Genomic DNA, 14516 nt, shown 5'->3' with positions numbered 1-14516 from the left:
AGTTCTAAGGCAGAGCTAGACCAAGAAACATCTACAAGTCTTTCTTGGTTTGCGTCAACCTAATTTCTCCCTCATTTAAAACCAACCAGACAAACAACGCCAAACTACAAACAGACAAACGAAACCACCCAAACACACACAGAAATAATCCAATACATTATCTGGTATATTTTACCAAACCTCTCCTCACAGCAGTAACACAGAAGTCACAAGCAGGGAGAAGCTATGTACCCAACATTACTGAACATCATCCAACCATGATAATTGCCTGAATACAGCAGAACGTGGGTGCTGAGAAAGTGAGAAGCAAGGGCTGATGACAACAGAAGCTTGGTTAGGAGCTCACGTAGATTCAAGATTTTTCGGATATTTCCTCTCCCACAGATACTTTCCTTCCATTTCAAGGAAAAAGCTGCAGTACCACAGAATCCACCATGTGGTGTCTGTTAGCAAAAAAAAAAAAAAAAAAAAAAAAAAAAAAAAAGTCTGTTGACTTTTTCATGGCAACTGGTGTAGGTACATCTAGATTGTGTATTTAAACATCACAGTTTTGTTTTCATTTCTTGCAAGAAGCATCTGACTGAGGTTAATGTTTTATATCAACAAAGTAAAAATAGCTAATTCTGGGCCCAAAGGTCATACACATCAGCACAACTTGAGTTCTGAAGTGCTTTTAACCTTGATTTTTCCTTGTATGCCAGGTCCTTTAAAATATACAACACATTTAACCCAGTCTCACAAGCAAAGGGAAAAAAAAAATGAAACCAAAGATGTTTTCACTGTCTTTGGAAGACCATAATCATTTCACAATCAGAGAGATCTGATTGTATTTGAGACAATGCTTGCCAGAAAATACATGAGATAAATACAATTTGCTTTAGTGAAAGAAATACAAATCAGAACTATCAGCAGACAGGGAAAAAAAAAAAAAAAAAAAAAAAAAAAGACATTTTCCCCATCTGATTCATTAGATTTTTGGCACCCCAATTAAGTCCTGACAAGCTAGTATTCCAGGCACAGTAAAATATAGTTGTTCCACTAGGCTTGCTCCAATGTTTAGTCATAAGATCCATACAATAATAACAGAACAGTGGCCTATCTTGACCAACAGTACATTAGTTATTATCTGCAGCACAAACACCTACCACTTTATACTAACATTTTGGCAGTTAATCTAAACATAGCACTTAAAGCTACATCATAATTTTGAGATCTAACTGGGTCATTTTCCTTCCAGCTGGCACCAGTAAAAAGTATTTTATAACAAAAAAGTAAATGAAACTTTTTTACAAGAGGTTTTTTTTTTCCCTCTGCTCTTTAATGGCAGGAGCACAAGTATGATTTCAAGCACACACAACACATTTTTCAAGGCCTGTTCGCGGTGATGCTAAGTGAGTGAATTACAATAAGATTTATTGTGCAGTGCTGGATGTCTGATTTTCCATCCACTGCTGGGAGCTTCAGTTGGCAGGAACTAACAGAGGTGCCTGTTATGTGCAGCCTGGTTCAAACTGTGTGTTTGGTGCAAACTCTCAGGCACAGGAACTTACTGCACATGCTGGCACGGAGAAAGTTGATGAAAAGAGGGGGGGAAAAAGACTTTTTAAGTGGCTTCTTAAATATTTGGTGATACAGTCCTTCTACAAATTGTTTTGTGAGAAAGAAGGGAGAAGTTAAAAGTCAAAACAGATTTACCTGTAAAAATGGTGTCATAATCTATGGATATAAAACAAGGCAACTAATAACTTATTGTTATTGTAGCTGGATCCCCTGCTGACAGGATTCAAAGTGAACAGGAGCTCACCAGAGAACTGCTGTCAATATTTTACTTCCCCCATCCTTTTTAATTTTTTTTCCTCTTTCTCTTTTTTTTCCTCTGTAAGGTACTGGAAACACAAGTCCCCCTTTAAGCAACAAGTCTCCTTTCCTCACCCTCCTCTACCTTATTCTGGCTTTCTCAAATGTTCCACGTACACACCCAGCTAGCTGTCTTGATATATATTCCATGCAAAGTGAAGGTGGAGAGAAAAAGGAAGGAAAAAATGAGAAGGTTAAAACCAGAACAGACACAACAAGGAAAAGCAAAATCCTGGAGGAGAGAAAAGTGAGACTATGGAGCTCAGAACTGCCTTCATCCATGAAGGATAGGAGAGGTAAGCAGGGATAGATGGATGGAGGGATGGAGAACTTAAAGGAGGGAAAATTTAGAAAGAAAAATTTAAGTGGGAATGGAAAAACCTGTTTGAATAATAGAGTTGGAGGGTGCAAGAACAGACTTAATTACTTGTTCAGAGTAGAACTGGTATCTATCTTGCTGAGCCACAAACACAACATCATTTTAATATGCTAAGCACCTCCTCTCAGATATGTAGCTGGAGACAAACTCCACTGCCACTTCCTCTCTTCCTTGGGAACAGCTTGTCAGGGGGATCTTCTTTACACAGTCTGCTCCACAACTGGCACTCAGAAAAGGCATTTTGCTTTAATAATGCAAATTAAGCAAACAGTGAAAAATACCTAACAGTCCACAAACCTGATGTTCTTTCTCCTTGGTTTGAATATATCTCATATTTTCTCATCCATCCAAACAGAGTATGATGCCCCAAGTTTACAGTACAGACTGATGAACTGGGAATAATACCTTTTCCTGTCTTGTGGTTTATGTTAGGTACCATTTACTACTCTCATAAAATCTGCTCCTACTATAAAATTTGATGTCACCTTTTCAATTTTCTCAAGGGTGGTAGTTCTAGATCCTACAGTGTAGTTCCTTATCCACACACGGGATGGCACTGTTAAAATTAGTCCTCACACACCAAATCTCTCCACTGTGACCCTGTGGGCAGCAGATTCAAGGCTTTATTCCCCAGAATTGCATTTATCCCCCACAAACTGACATCACATATTTTTATGCCTGGACACTCATTATATTTTTACTTTACATCAAACATGGAAAACCAGTACCCATAAATGTATTAATACTATGTTGTGATTTTCTGAAGGTTTGGCAGCAGAGGGGAGAAATAAAGAGTGTGGGTGCAGTGTCATATTGTGGTATTTCATCCTCTCCAGAGATCTATAATTTTATGCATGTTGTAAAAAAAAAAAAAAAAAAAAAAAAAAAAAAAAAAAAAAAAAAAAAAAAAAAAAAGTTAAGGAAACTTAAAGTATGGAACATAAGGAATCAATTTTCTTCTTTAAGGAATAATAAATAAATAAATAAATAAATAAAACCACAAAAACAAACAAAACAAAAACACACCTTTGGGCTATAAGCATTAAAAAAAAAAAAAAAAAAAAAAAAAAAAAAAGTCCAAATTAAAATATCCAGAAAAACAGAATTCAGAATAGATCGAGCATGCAGAGTTACAGAGTAACCATTAATTTTTGTCTCTCTTCTCTTCATAGTCACGTCTCTCTTAATTGTTGCTCAATTTATTAGCACCCTGTAATTTTATGGCAATGTGAACATAAATTCTAAATATGAACAGCAGAAGATGGAGACTCCTCTCAGCCCATTGACTGAGTCAGAATACAGGACATCACAAAAGTTTTTATTATTGTTGTTAGGTAAATGCAGAGAGAGAACAAGGTCCAAAAAAGACAGGTAAAGTACAGTTAGAGTCCACAATAAAGCTAAGTCTCAAAAATAGAAGCTTTCTTCAGATTTCTGCTGTTACATCCTTGCCAAAAAATCCCCTTCTGATCTCTAATCAAAAATCAGCTCAAGCCCAGGCAGGGTAGCAAGGGTAACTGTCATGCAGAAAACAACCTGGTATTATACAGCACTGCACTGCTCTGTGCTGACACAGAAGCATGGCTCCAGAAACAGCATTTACCTGTAGGTGATATTAAAAAGGAAAACCTACACATACCCTTTCAGGGGCCTTTAGTACAACATACACATTGTGTGGCCTGTAGTCTGGAGTGGCACATTATATAAGGCAGTGCCAGACAGGCTTCTCAGCACTTAGGTTAAAAAACAAGCGCTAGACATAGCACATCCTTGATGTCAGGGCCTTTTTTGGCCAGCAGGAAGTGGTATGGAAACTTAGTGTTATTTAAAATGGCCATTAACATCTGTCCTTTGACAGCAGGGGGCTGGAACTGCATTTTCTTTAGGTATATCTTTACCCAGTTTGGTATGAGAGCTAATGGTAACTGCAACCTTCTCCACTTATTTCTCAGCTTAGAAAAATATCACATTATACTTGAGGAACAGAACTTCCACACCTAGGAAAATTCCCTTGAAATGTCATCAGAGACCATTGAGAGATACTGATTTGGCACAAGACATGGTAAGGAGGGCATAATTATATCAAGCATCCAATGTATTCATATCACACGAACCAAAGCAGGACAACTGAGATAACGTCCAATTTTACCATCTTTCTTTTCTATAGACTGCCACTCTATCTCTTCTCAGCCAGTTTTCTCCTTAATGGATACTGCAACACCCAGGAAGGCTGCCTTCCCACAGCACTGACACAAGGAAATCTGGCTGCACTTTTGTTCTCTCTAGACTGTTGCCCCTGTAGTATTGTCAAAACTCACCCAGGCCACAAGAGAGGGAGAATAAATGGGCGGAAGGTGTTGCTCACCAGCAAACACCTACATAAAGCACCCACTTTGCTCAGATCAGCCTTTTGGGACAATAGTTCCCCTCCAGGAGCTCTACCCCAGATCTCACAGGGAGTCCTAGACTTCAGCATGTCTTGATTCCAAGACAGCATGCAAGACAGTTTTGCTCTCGGTGAGAGGAAGCAGAAACATTGCCAGCTGAGGAAAACTGCTCCCGAAAGATGAGAATTGAAAGTGTTTATTGTTGATTTTCCAAAAACTTCAGGCATCTGAAGGCTAAGACTTTCAAAGGGGCCTAAGAGAATTAGGTACTTCTAAACCTATAACTTCTAAATATAATATTTATATACCTCTATTTTCAAGTCTGCCCTGAAAGATATTTGAGGTGGGATTTTTTTCTCTTTAATTTACTATTCTCAGGCTTGGTGCCTTATTTTCAGAGGACATTATGAAAGATAACACAGATTCCTCAGCCAAAACCTTTCTAGGCACCAGGAATTTACCACTGTGGTGGCTTGATGGGACTAGAATTTCTCTTAGCAAGTTTTCAATCTTTTTTTAATGATTCATACTGTAAATTATTGTCTTCTTTCTTGGGAAAATAAACCCAAAACCACCAAGCATAAGAAGAATCCATCATTCAGAAATACAAGCAGATGAAATTCCTGATTAATATGAAGTGAAAATCCCAAGATCCATTACCCTAACAAGAACTCCATTTGCAACTTAAAAAAAAAACAAACAAACAAAAGTGTGAGAAATTACACATCTGTTCCACCAGCAGCAGTAAAAGCTAGGAGCAGGCTTGCACCCAGATAGCTACATTTTGGGTGCCAACATTATATTAATTGCATTAAAAATGGAAAAACAGAAACCCTTCTGCCTTCTTCATTTAGCTCATAACCACTTTTTTTTTTAATTTTTTCTAGAAAATGAGTGTTTTTCCATTTGAAAGGTGAGAGCCACTCTGTAGTTACAAGTGGTACTTTTTGACTTTCTTAATACAACCCTGTGGCTACAATTAACACAACGGATAAATAGCAGATCAAATTAAGGTCTGATCCTGTTTTACTTATAGGTGCAATCCTCACAATAAATTGCAGGTTAAGCTGCTGGAGGTAAATGAGGAGAGGTGGAAAGCATGGCTGAATTTTAAGTGTTCAGACATTAAAAACAAGTATGAGAGAGAAGGCAAGTAACTATCTAGACAGAAAATTTGAAAACTTTAGGAAGCTTTAGTGATTATTCTGAGATTCCAAATGCAACATGTTTTGCACACAGATTTAAGAAAAGGCAGGAAATTTGGGGGTTGTCTGTATGAGTTATTTAATGCTTACTCTTATCCCTCATTTGGGAATAACATTTTCAGAAAAGAAAAAGAACATGATTTTTATTTTCATTATTTCAGAACCTCCTTGTCTTTGAAGTTTGGGGAATAAGGGAACTGTTTCCATGCCTGGTCTTATTGTTGTGGAAATCCACTACTTTACCCCATTAAAAATGAATAAACAACTGAACCAATTTGAAGTTCTCCACAACCTGCCATTTTTACAGGCATCTTAAGGCTGCATATTGTCTGATCTATTCTGTTTGCAGTTTGATCACAAACTCCTTGCTGTACAACAATCAAAACATTGCAAAAGAACTGTCTCTAATTGCACATGATCTGTCTAAGGATTTTCAGGGAGGGACTAATGAAGAAAGGCAGCTTTATGAATCATTGTCTGAGGGACTTAACATCTAATATGAATCCTAAGACTGTGTCTAGAAAACTCCTGTGCGCTTACTGCCAAATGCTAAAGGAACTGTCCTCTTCCCATGACACCAGTGGGAGCAGGACATACACAGAATTTCAGAGAAGCTACCTAGTATCTCAAAAAAAAAAAAAAAAAACCAAAAAAAAACCACCCCACAGGTAATTTAAAATCATTCTCTATCCTTTATACTATGAAGTGTTGACCAAAAATAATTTTTTTTTAAGTCCACTTACCCAAATTATCAAAATACATTGCTAGTGAGTTCTTCTACTTTCTTCATCACAGCACTTTCCAAACAACCTGTGCTCACTGAGGTTGCTCAGTTACACCAGAGATCTTCCATTTGCTTTTTTCCTCCACTAAACATTAGAGCACACTGTGAGGAAAATATAAGAATATGCTCAAAATCTTTGTCTTTTGTTTCTACTGTAAGAAAGACAGAAAAGAAGAGTACACATTCTCAAGTAACTCTGACTTCTCCTCACCCCAAGCAGGTCTATTACAAAACCCTAACCTCCTGTCAGCTGGAGGCACTTAGCCCATCAGGTCCTTTGCATCAGCTCAGAATCCAGCAAGAACCAGTAGTGTGGTAGAGCCTAAAGGACAGGACCCACAGCTATTCTGTGCACACTGCAGCGTTGGTAGCATGGGGGCGGGATTTAAAGTTGTAAGTTGGACCGTCAGATTTCCTCTGACTGTTCATACCTTTTGACTACTGAATTACAAGAGTAAGAAAAGCCATGTTTCCCTGTCACCGTCCTGTGGTCTGTTTGAAGGTATTTTTGCTTCCAGTGTCACCCTGGGAGTCCCAGCGTTTGCTCTATGCTCCTCACATCACTTCCCAGTTACACAATACCTCTGCACCTCTCTCAGGGGGCTGCCCACAGCTCCAGCCACCCAGTGCCAACACCCTCAGCAGATGCGATGCAGTAAAGGCTGTAAACGCTCCCTGCTTTCCCTCAGGTCACAATAAACCCCAAATAATCCATTTGAGAAGGACTGGAAGTCCCATGAGGGGATGGAATGCTGTATTTGCCCCTTGTTCTTCTGCTGTTGCTGCCCTGTGGGAGGACCAGGTGAAGAGGACAGAAGGAATAGTGGTAGGTAGGGAGTCCACAGGGGACCTGAGGGTCAGGATAGGTGGCAGTCCTGTCCCAGCATGTGAGGGATGCCACTGTCAGCAGCCCCTGCCCTCAGCCCTGCTGCCATGGGCATCATGACCAGCTTAGCAGTCTTCCCCACAGAGGGGTGGGAGCAGCTGGTGATTTCTAAGAGTTATATTAATCTTCCCATAATTTTGTAATTTTAGAGGACCACCTTAAATAACTGATGAATTGCAAGTACAACAAATGAACATTAAACCATCTATCATAGAAAAAAAGAACCATTAATATTTTAGGAACTATTACACATTCACACTCGTATGCACAGAAGAAGGGAAGTGGTGTCATTCTTTGCACAGATTATTGTACAATAACATTATGTGAATATTCATACTTATTCATTTTCCTTGAAATAAGACATTTTTTTTCCTTCAAATAATCTAAAGCTGCTAGGATATCTAGTGCTTCCCTCCTGGTGTAGCTGGTGTTATATAAAGTCACAGCAGTGTTATAGGGGTTCTGCAGATTCTGTTCACAGGAGAAGCTGATACACATAAAATCATATAAATTAACTGTCCCTTGTTTTTTTCTTTTCTTTGTAGTTGTCAAAACCAGAAGAACTTTCTAGTTCTACAGTAACACTCCACAATATAGGTATCTTGTACCTGATGGTTTTTCCAAAAGCCTTTTTCCCTGCATGATCTCTTAACATGTGGCAAAAAACTTGCATTTCTTCTTGGGTGGGTGTATGGATTTGGGGAGGATTTCTTTTTCCCTCTCCAGTACTTAGCCTTTGGTTTTCCAGCAGCTGCAGCTATTCTAGTGGAATTAACTAAGTCTGCAATCAAGTGTGGATTTCCTGATGTTTGAATAAAAGATATTTCATTGTGATTGAGTAATTTGATCATTAAAATCTATGATCTCCAGATTTTCTGAATTAAGTCTGTTAAGTTTTAAACAGATCCTGCAAAAACTGAGAGAAGTTTATCATCCTAAGTATTTTGGATCATACAAGGGACTTTGTAATTCAGTTGAACATAAACTGCCTGTTTTCCCTGATTTTCTTCCATTAAAAAGAATGAATAAGGCTGTTGCAAAACTCCTATCAAGGCTATTCATTGGGATGCAAACTTAACTGTTAATTTGCCCTCAGTCATTTCATCCACCAAAATACCAGCCTGTGCTCCTGACTAGGAAAGGGTTGTACATATTAATAACCCAACACAATTACTGTAAGTGCTGAGGAACATGAGAATGAGGTGCAGATGTTGGCCTGGCTCAGATGGTCTCATTAGCTGCTATCTCCTGTTACAACTGTTGAACATAAACCTATTGGGCCAGGAGGACTAGGAGTCTAATCCAGTAAGGCAGTTACTGTGTTTTCAATTTGGTAACCTATTTGTGATTAATTAGTTGTGAACATACAGTAGCTAGAAAGAAATTATTAGCCATTATGGGGGCTTAGTGACAGAGATACCTTTCCACTTGGCGATTGTAGTGTCTTGCAGGCTAGAGTTCCGCTATATAGTTCTGGATCATAGCAGAATATTTCTGTTTTCTGATTTCAAACTACAATCCCTGTGGCCTGACTTAAATGAAAGCTTGGTCATGCATCCGAACTGTGGGGTACCTTATTCATAAAATTAAAGCTGGAAGTTGTGGCAGTAATGCAAGAGTCAGGGGTTTTTTTTTTAATGTTTGCAAATTTTGAGCTCACATCTCATTTTTGAAACTTAAAATGCCTGCCTGGTTTGTTCACACATCTTGATAGTCCAAAAGAGTGGCAAAAAAAAGACCCAAATAATCAATATGCTTTTCTTTTGCAATTCTATTATTTGAGGAGCATTATTTAAAGCTCTAATAATAACCTTTTTTCTTATCCAATGATCATTTGCGATGAAATACATGAGCAACCAAAAGTCCAAGGGGTTTTAATACAAGTAGAGAAGCTTTTAAACTTTGTGGTGTCAAAGTAAATTAAATTGTCTCTGAGTAGTTCTTAATACAACTGACCACAATGATTTCTACAGGGCAATTGTGGTTTACTGTGTCAGTTATCCAGCAGGCATTAATACAAAGCAGAACAGCTCTGAAGAAGTTTGTTATGGACTGGGAAGTCAAGGAGCCCAGCGCTAACCTGCAATGGCCTTGATATTATTAGAACTTGCTGAGGGTCAGATTGCAATTAATCCACAGATTTAACAGTCCTCTGCTGTAGTGGGTCTTGATACAATTAAGCAATAATAGATGACAGGAAGGATACTTCCTGGCAGTCAATGACCGATGGCAGCATTTGAAGGCCCTTAACTCAACTGGTCATTAACTGCTCAGAGACACAACCTGGAGCTCATATTTTCTATTAGAAACCATATATTAAAGATATAAATCAACAACTGTTTTTTTCCCCCTCCTCCCAGTCTGTAGGAGCTGCTGCTTTTGGGCTACCATGGTAGCAGTTAATTGCCACAGGAAAATCTCAGTGGGAAGACAGACTCGTGCTGTATTCTGGAATCTTGAAAACCCAAAACTGCAGCCATTCTGAGGGCTCCCAAAGAACCTGCATCTGGTGAGCAGAGTTTGTGCTCAACCAGAGAGAAATATCTGAGAGCAGGAGAATGGACCAGAACAGCAGAGGCACCTCAATTCTCGTATTTGTTGTGCTCTGTCTCTTGTTTGGTGCTTCCAGTGCAGCAGAACCCTCCTGTGATGATTGGAATAACCTTGGTAACTTAGGAGCCTATTTATTACTCATCCAACTCAGTGCTACTTTTCCCTTGTGGTGACCTGGTACACACACTGTAGTATAAGCCAAATTTCTGAGGGATAAGACGACCATTTAGGGTGACCAGAGCAGCACAGGAAAGGCAGCAAGTTGGTCTTGAGAGAGACAGACACTGTTCTCCACACCTCCAGGAAAAACAAACATGCTGCTCTTGCTGTATGGGTTAGCCCCAAACACACAGCCTTGTCCAGAAGATTGCTGTACATGTGGAGACAGCCCCCTGTCTTGCATGGCAATTAGTGCATCCTTTTTTTAGAGTAACGCATAGAGATATCACATGAACAGTTCGTGTCTTACTGCTGCAGGAAGCAGTGACCTTTCGCAGCCATTGCTCGCTTGGTTTGCTTTGCACTGTACTTGTGTAACAACGCAGCTGGCAACATCAGTGTGTTCCTGATTACTGATCAGTACTCACAGCTGCAGATTCCAGCAAGAACAAGGAGAAAAATCATATAATAACAGGTGTGTGGGGGGAACAGAGGAAATAAATTGGATTAAATTGCACTAGTCAATATTTATGTATTTATGCATTATAACATGTTGGTCAGACTCCTCCTCATTACCATCCACAGTTGACTTTGAAGTATTCCACCACATGAACTCATAGCACAGAATGTCATTTCTAGGAAGTTCATGTATGATGCTGTCTCCAAGGAAGAAAGGGTTCCGTCCCACTTGGATGTTTCAGAGTGGTTTGTGCACCAACTGAAACTTGACTGGAATCTGATGTAATGTACAATCAAAAGGCTCTGTTACATTTCTGCTTTGGTACAGTATGTTTCAATGTAATTTATTATTTTCCTATGAGAACCATGAGTGATTTCTAAGTCAGAAACCAATCACAACACACCAAAGGCAGCAGTTTACAGACATGGCAATAGGGTAACAGTAGGCTTTTTGTCGTTTAACTTTGTTTAGTTTGTTTAAAGTTATATGCAGCGGAAAAGGGGAAGGCAAAGAAAGAAGAAACACGAGAATTGTTGTCTCATTTCTACTCACTAAAATTCCTTCTGAGATCATGTTGCTACCAACAGCACTTCTTGCACGCCAAATTGACAGTATTCAGTGTGTATTGTCAGATTAGGTTGGTTATCATGCATGTCTTTTACAGCATATGGTGTTCATGGATTTCAGAGGCTGATAAATGCCTTCATAGAATAGAAAGGCATGGGCAAAACAGAACTGTAAAATTCAGTCGCCAAATTTACAGGAGCCAGCTGAACAGGCCTAGTTGCATTTTCCCATCAGCTCATCAGGATCAGTCTTGAATACTAAATTCAAAAGAAATAAGGGATGCATAGAAGAAGTCACACACACATCTCATAAAACAAAATTTATCTTTAATTTGTAAGTGTCAACAGCAGTACAAAAGATGGAGTGATGGTGAATAGATTAAGGGTAGAGAGGACAGTCTTGAGGTAAATGAGCATAAATAGGCAGTCTTATAGACACTCCCCTGAGGGGTCTAAACCCCTATCACGGCATATACTGTATCACCCAAGGATGACATGTTTAACATATCAGGAAAGCACCTTGTGCAGAAAAAAAAAGAAAAAGAAAAAAAAAATTAAAAATCCCTCCCACCCAAAACATGTAGGTAAGGTGCCAACATACACCAGAACATACTGTATATGGACAGTGTCTTTCAATTTTGTCTTTTCCATCAATAACTGAGGCAGAGGAGGAGAAGACTCTTAAAAGTACCACTGAAAGATTATTTAATATTTAATTTACCTCACGTCAATACTGCACAACAAAATCCAAGAAGTCTGTTTATGCAATGAAGCAGAGCTAAGAATAACTATTCTCTTTTTTAATCTGAGAACAGATTTTTTTCTTAAGTCAATATCCTTAGCAAACTTTTTCTTTCTTTTTTTTTCTTTTTACTGTATCAAGAGGAGAGTGTGAGATGTGATGGCAACCTTTAAGTTCATTTAAAAACTTTACACTGGACTGTACAAGATTTTTTTTTTTTTGATAAACTATTTACATTTTCAGACTTTAAAACATATTCAAAGCAGCAATAGACACTAGTTTTTCCTCTAAACGCCCAAATAATTAACGGCCATGGGCCCAGGTAGGTACCTGCACTGTATATAGAATTTCTACAAAGAAAACCTGCCCATTAAGTAGCCAGTGGCTGTTAAACAAGCAGCCCTCGCCAGTGAGAGCTGCACCCACGGTCTTGCTATAGGAATCAAAGCATAGTACCTTGACAAGAGAGTCTCAATATTGTCCCAATAGCTCTACACAAACTTTATAATTTGAAACAGCAGCTAGCATGTCAGTCCAGCATGTCAGTGAATTGTGCTGATTAAATTAACATAGAGTACAATCTCACAATATACATCACAAACAAATTACAATGTCAGGAAATAAGAGTTACAGTAAGATAAGTTATGTAGTAACAGCTTATAAGCTTGTCTTAATGTAATAAAAAAATTTTACATGGGAAATACAATAATGAATGAACATAAATGCTAAGCATTCTAGTTTGCTACAAGCTGAAGAAGGGTACAAGGAAAAAAAAAACAAAACATTGCTTTCTGGAAAGCAAAACACAAATGACAAAGGAAGACAAACGGAGAATGCACACTAGCAGGTCTGCAATGTGCAGCATACAAACAGTTAAATATTTGCACATTCCCCATACTCCAAGAGCACCAAGGACCTCACTTGTGGTTTTTAGAAAGCAGAAATTACGAAGCAAGCCATGTCACTAAGTTGCTTTATAGCTTTCATATTGCCATAAATACCAATTTGATAAGTTTTCCTTTAGCCCAGTTCACCCCACCCTACCCTTTTTTACCCAGCATGTGAAATCTCAGAATACTTCTTTGTCTCCATTTCCAACAATTCCGGTAATTAAAAAAGGGTGTTGGATTAAAATGAAATGATTTTGCATATACATTTGTTTTTTCTTTCTGTAGTAGGGCATCGCTACATACCAAAAAAGTCACTTGATCTGAGAAAAATCACAGATTTTAATGCATTGTACCAAAAAAAAAAAAAAAAAAAAAAAAAAAAAAAAAAAAGTTTAGAAGAGGTTTTTTTAAGGAAAAAGTGTTCTGTAAAAGATCAAATGAGGTCGTATAGTATTATTCTTTCAAAAGGACATGCTTAAGTGCCATCTTAAATCTTAAAAAAGCATGCAAAACACCAAGGGGTCCAAGCCCAGTCATTAACTTCTTATAAAAACATGAAGTACTCTATCATACATCCTGCTGGCTACATCTCCAGTGCAGTTGTTCTTACTGTGGCCTTGTCTCAACAAAGTCCACCCCACTTAACACCAACACTGCACTGGTTCTCGTGACCACCATGGAAGTGCTAATATGCTTCATATTAAGCAGGTAGGTAAGTGCTTTTTCTGGGGGAGGATGGGGTCTTAATCCTGTAAAATGTTTTGCTGGAGATGATTTTGAAATGTCATGCCTTCGATAAGGCCGAAAACCAAAATCCAGAAAGCCAGCCCGGAGATTAGATGGCACTGGGAGGTGGTTATGTTGTGTTTATCCAAAGCGGAAGTTGCCCACAGCGGGCTGCTGTACACTTTGCATAGGGTGGTGTACTTTTTGGGACTAATGCTGCTGTTGGGTTTGCACATCCATCCCAGAGCCATCCCATCTTTTCCCTCCCCCTGCCTCATGCTGCACCTGAGTACACTGATTTAGGAGCACTTCAGGATCCTGGGAATGCTCAGCAGGTGGTTCCATGAGCTAAATGGTGATGCCCAAACATACAGCAGACCAGAATCTGGTTAGTTCTCCAGGCACGTAAACCCTGGAAAGGAGTATGTTTTCCATTGGGAGCTTTATCTTCCATTTTTATAAAATAAGAAGTGAACTATTCTGACTGTTTGGGGAGCTTTCTTTTCTTGAATGTCAGTATTTAATAATTTTCCAAAGAAAATATATTGTATCTGTTAATTAAATAAACTGTTCGCAGAGAAAATAGTATTACTATATTAGTGCTCCTAAATGGAGTTATTTTTCCAGTCAGTCTCTAAGGGGCCTCAAACACAAAGCTTAAGAAGCAATTCCATTAATCCTCTTTGTCTATTGTGTGAACAATTTCTCTGGTATTATAGCCTAATGTAACAATAGCATGATTAAATTAATGTACAACATAAAGGTTTGGTATTACTGAGTCTTGCCTGCGTTGCAAGGGCCATTTCAGTAATTTTAATCTTCCAGGGATATGCTTTTGACTTCCAAACGCCATTCTTGTTAAGTAATATATCTCATTGGTTTTACTTGGATTCAGAAGACTGTGTTTCCTACCAAATGTAGC

The 14516-nt window shown here is 38.6% G+C and overlaps 1 long non-coding RNA gene across 2 annotated transcripts; it reads right to left on the bottom strand.

The window, feature by feature from the left end:
• Positions 1 to 232: 232 nt before the first annotated feature.
• Positions 233 to 6911, bottom strand: LOC120754795 (uncharacterized). Of its 2 annotated transcripts, none has more exons than XR_005701564.1 (3): positions 6853 to 6911; positions 6572 to 6714; positions 233 to 443 (listed from the first exon to the last, which is right to left on the bottom strand). It is a non-coding gene; the product is annotated as an uncharacterized LOC120754795 (long non-coding RNA). The 2 variants fall into 2 exon arrangements; XR_005701565.1 differs by having other exon boundaries at positions 6824 to 6856.
• Positions 6912 to 14516: the final 7605 nt, after the last annotated feature.

Source organism: Hirundo rustica, chromosome 6, assembly GCF_015227805.2.
Source record: "Hirundo rustica isolate bHirRus1 chromosome 6, bHirRus1.pri.v3, whole genome shotgun sequence".
Classification (NCBI taxonomy): Eukaryota; Metazoa; Chordata; class Aves; order Passeriformes; family Hirundinidae; genus Hirundo; species Hirundo rustica.
This window is presented reverse-complemented; position numbering and strand designations above follow the sequence as displayed.